The sequence below is a fragment of the Teleopsis dalmanni genome, chromosome 1 (genome assembly GCF_002237135.1).
Source record: "Teleopsis dalmanni isolate 2A chromosome 1, ASM223713v2, whole genome shotgun sequence".
Classification (NCBI taxonomy): domain Eukaryota; kingdom Metazoa; phylum Arthropoda; class Insecta; order Diptera; family Diopsidae; genus Teleopsis; species Teleopsis dalmanni.
The window spans coordinates 234,414,886-234,419,494 of NC_051846.1; the positions used below are offsets into that span (position 1 = coordinate 234,414,886).

Sequence of the window (4,609 nt, forward strand, 5' to 3'; positions counted from 1 at the left end):
TACTTTTATATAGTTATTTGTTATTATATGACTATAAAATTAACTTAATTATTAAATTTACTAAATAATTTATTTATATATACAATATATGTTTAAAAATTGTTATATATATAAATATATTTTCATATTTTCAATGTTAATATATAAGTTATGTATTAAAAATATGCTGTTTTAAAAATGTTATATATATAAATATTTTTTGATATATACTATATATACTATGAAATATACTAAATAAATAAAATGTACCAAATAAATAAAACCTAATAAATAAATAAAATGTAATAAATAATAAATTAAATAAATAAAATATTATATAAATAAATAAAATATAATAAATATTTTATTTATGGAAATAAAATATAAAAAAGATATAATAATTAAATAAAATATAATAAATAAATAAAATATACTAAATAAGTGCATATATGTGTAACTTTTGACTGTGAGAAAAATAGAGACTTTAATATTAAGTTATATATAATTAATAATTTTTTTTTATAAAATCAAGAGTGATAGAAAAATTTTGACAATAGATTTATGCAAATGTGACATATCTAATTTATGGATAGACGATTTTTTCAGAATCTATGTGAAATTGTATTGTCTTAATCATTTTTAAATGATTCTATTAAAACTGTATTAAATAAGTCATATATTTGAATTCTCGTTTATATTTTCTAAATACATACAAATTTAATACAAAAAAGAAATAGTAAAAATTGACATTGAAACAATTTAAGTACGCAGAGGTGGTGAGGTGAATTCACACTGCACTTTACTCCTCAAACAAAAAAAGATATGAACTTTAAACTAATGGCTTCTCCGTGCCTACGAGTGTGTGGTGAGGCTTCACATTTTAATATTTTATGTGTTGATTTGCATGCGTGATAAACTCACCTTAAATGAATCTAATCAGCTGATTGTGTGCCGCAATTAATATTCAAATTCTGGTTGCAATTGAAGTAATGAATAGAAATTTATTTAAGCAACGAAAATTTTTGAGTTATATAAGAATGATTGTCTTATATATATACACATATATATGTATATATATAAATACATGTACACAACAAAATCTGCATATGTTATATAAGCCAAACTATTAATAGTGCTCGTCCAGACACTTAAGCAACTTTTAATAAAATTTAACAGCAAATATGTATTTTATTTATTTGTTGTTTATATTTAAATAATTTCCAAGTATATGACTTTAAGTATATAACTTTAAGGCGAGTAGTATTTGTTATTAAAACAATTTCAATAATGTTTCTTAACAATTTTTAGGCACTTAGAACGTTGTTTTTATGTTTTTTTTATAACAATAAATTCTTTATATTTTGCTTTCAGCTCGTAAGTTTAATCCTTCTCAGTGGATTAAATTAATAATAAACATTTGTTTTGTAAAATTACCATAACGGCTACTAAATTATTTTCACATTTCAAAAGTTTGCACTGCACTCACTTTTAACTTAATCAATTGTTTGTTAAAACTTGTATATAATTTAAAAAGTAAAATAATTTCACTTTATTTTCATAATTGTATTTTTAGTAAAACGTAAAAATTCTTTTCTAAACGCAAATATTGGTCTTAAGTAATTTGAATTCATAATTTTTATTTAAAGTTATTTGATTTGAAGTTATTTTGAAAATCGTCAACCGTTCTTCAGGCGCACAAGTGTTGCTTTCGCGACGAATCCAACACTTTAAATAAATGTTTAAGCAAATTTTGAATTTGCTAACAGCAACATTGCGATTTCTGTTCTAATGTTGTTCGGTTTTGTCCATCCCGTTTGTTCTCGCTTCGGCTACAAATCGACAAAACGCAAATGGCAGCAGCGTAAACAACAACAACAACAACAATGCAAACATAGAACACAGCACGAACAAAACTTTGCGTCGTTATCGTTATAATTTGCAACAACAACACCAACAACAATAATAACACACTACGTTGTTGTTTTTGTTATTCTAACACTCCAAAGTCACGACAATTTTGTTAGAATGTTGTGTGCTTGTATGTGGGGGAAGCAGAGAACTTTCGCATAAACAAATGTATATGCATTATATGGGGTAGTATAATGAAGAAAAAGACAACACTTAAAATACTAAAAAAAAAGCCGCACTATGGCTAAAAGCGCTCCAACACATACGTTCAAGTCCAAAACACGATTAGAACTAAAGTTACTTAAAATTTTTTCATACACAACAGTGTGTGTCATACACAAACGAAAATATTCGGAATAAAAGCCGAACCGACGAAGTGAGTGGTGCGTTCGGTATTGTTGTTTTTGTTATTATTTATGCTTTTGTTCGTATGTTACCGCTGTTGCTGCTGTTTTGGCAAACTTTAAGTTAAAACATATTCAAAAATCAGAAGACAAGATGGAAAAATATAACATAATTAAAAAAAGTAATAAACGTTAAAAAAAAAACAATTAATAAATAAAGTTAAAAAAAAAAATCAAATAGAAATAAGAAGTATAATAACAAAAGCTAAAATATTTTAAGTATTTAAGTTGTCATAAAGAACTGAAAAATGGGGGTTGCATTGCGGCTAAATGCCAACACACTGTGTTTATAGACTCACACATGCACATAAGCAAAAGAGTTTATTAGTAAATTGTTTTAAATACGAAACAAAGGAATGAAACAGAAAGTGAAATAAAGCACAACTAAAAACAAAAACGGCGTGTTTTTGTTGTCTCTATTTTCACATATTTTTCATACAAATAAATAACATATTTACCAACACATAGTACTTTAATATAAATACACTAAAGTTTTGCTCCAACAAACAATTTGAAATTTCTCATTATTCACTAAAAAAGAGTAACAGTGTTGCTTGTTTACATGGAGAAAAAAAAGAGCACGTTTTTAATTCTACGAACACTAATGCACACTGTGTGAGTGGGTTAAAAGCGTGATTTGTTTTTGTAGCCACTGCACAATAAACAAACTAAAATAACTTTATTTCTCACCGCCAACCCAATGAATTCGACTGTGTGCATGTTTGTGTATTGTTCTAATACCGGCATTTTACAGCAACACAATTTTTTTTTTTTTTTTTGATATTTGTAGTATTGTGCTTTGCTGTTTTTTGCTTATAAGTTTTGTGGCTTGCTTTTTGACTTTTTGTCGCACACTTAGCACTTACAAGTGAATGTGTTATTTTCTTTTCATTTGCTTTTATTCATTTCATTTAATTTTCATTTTATTTTGTTGTTAATCTCCCCAACTCCATTTCGGCAATTTTGGGCAAGTTGAAGGTTAAATTTCGGTTAGAATTTTGTTATTTTGCTTCTGTGTTTTCGTTTGTTTGCAGCTCTTGTGCATGCGCATGGGTATTCAAATATATGCAGAAGCGCAGCAAGCATGACCTTGAATTTTGGAAATGCATTAAGGAGAACTGTGTTTCATATTTTTGGTAGTATTGGAGTTTTTTTTCATGGATTAACCCAGTAGAAAACGGATCGATCCGTCATCGAAGACGTCTTCAAGACATGGATACATACATGAAGACTGATCGATCCAAATGTATGACGGTCTTCGAAGACACTTTCATACAAATTAGCCAAATGTCTTCAATGAATTTTTGCGTACATGTCTCGAAGACCGTCTCGAAGACCATGTCTTGCATAACGGACGCATTCGACAGAAAGTTGTGCGCTCTTAGTGCAGTGCTCATTTAATTTTTTCACCCTTTTTTTATTTCTACTCTTTTATTGCGCTCTTTAAATTTTAAATGAATTTAAATTTTCTCTTTAAATAAGTAGAAAGAAATTGTTGTATTTTGTACTTTTATTTATTTTATATAATAATTTCTTAAATTACATTCAAAATTAAAAGTTTTAAAAGTAAATTATAAATTTTATTATAAATTATTATAAATTTTATTAAGATATTAAAAATAAACTAGTAAAAACTAGAAAACATAATGAAAATTAATTTAAATAATTAACTTAATATAACTTAGCATATCTAAAATTAACTAAAACTAATATAAAATAATTTATAGCATTTCGCTATCATCAATTGTTGAAGTTTTATGTTTTCAAAAGCGTTGAAGAGGATTTTGGTACAATTAAACCTTCTGATCTTAAGAGTTCTAAAATATCATTACCACAACGCCTGTTAATCCTGTGTTTTTTAAATATAACAGCTAATTTTTCATAAGTGTTTTTGGTTTTTTTATTTTCAACATCATTTGTTTCGTTTCTTAAACAACTTTCACTGGAATTATTGTCTTCAATATTAATATCAATATATTTTCCAGGAACTAAGTCACTATTTAATTTGTTTTGATTTAATTTCTTTTTTTTTAATATTTCGTAGTTTAATGATTTTGTTTCTTTATTTATTTTGATTTTTTTAATATTTATTTCACTACACTTCAAAATTATTGCGTCAATTCATTTATAAAACATAGCGTCATCTGAGGCAAAATTCAAATACGTTGCTATGAACACTAAAAATGAGAGAGAAAGCAAAGAAAGAGTATTTACATTCATGTTTTGAGCAATTGTTTTACAAATTTGCTTGAAAATGCGGACGCGGTATCAAAGACCGTCTTGAAGACAATGTCTTCGAAGACCACTTTTTCTACTGG

General features: G+C 26.3%; 1 protein-coding gene and 1 pseudogene across 1 annotated transcript in view; one reads left to right on the forward strand and one right to left on the reverse strand.

Annotated features, from left to right (window-relative positions):
• The window catches only part of LOC119672722, a 510,988-nt pseudogene that overhangs the window by 272,510 nt on the left and 233,869 nt on the right, over positions 1–4,609 (reverse strand).
• The window catches only part of LOC119667723 (zinc finger CCCH domain-containing protein 13-like), a 9,125-nt gene that overhangs the window by 1,734 nt on the left and 2,782 nt on the right, over positions 1–4,609 (forward strand). The window lies entirely within an intron of this gene.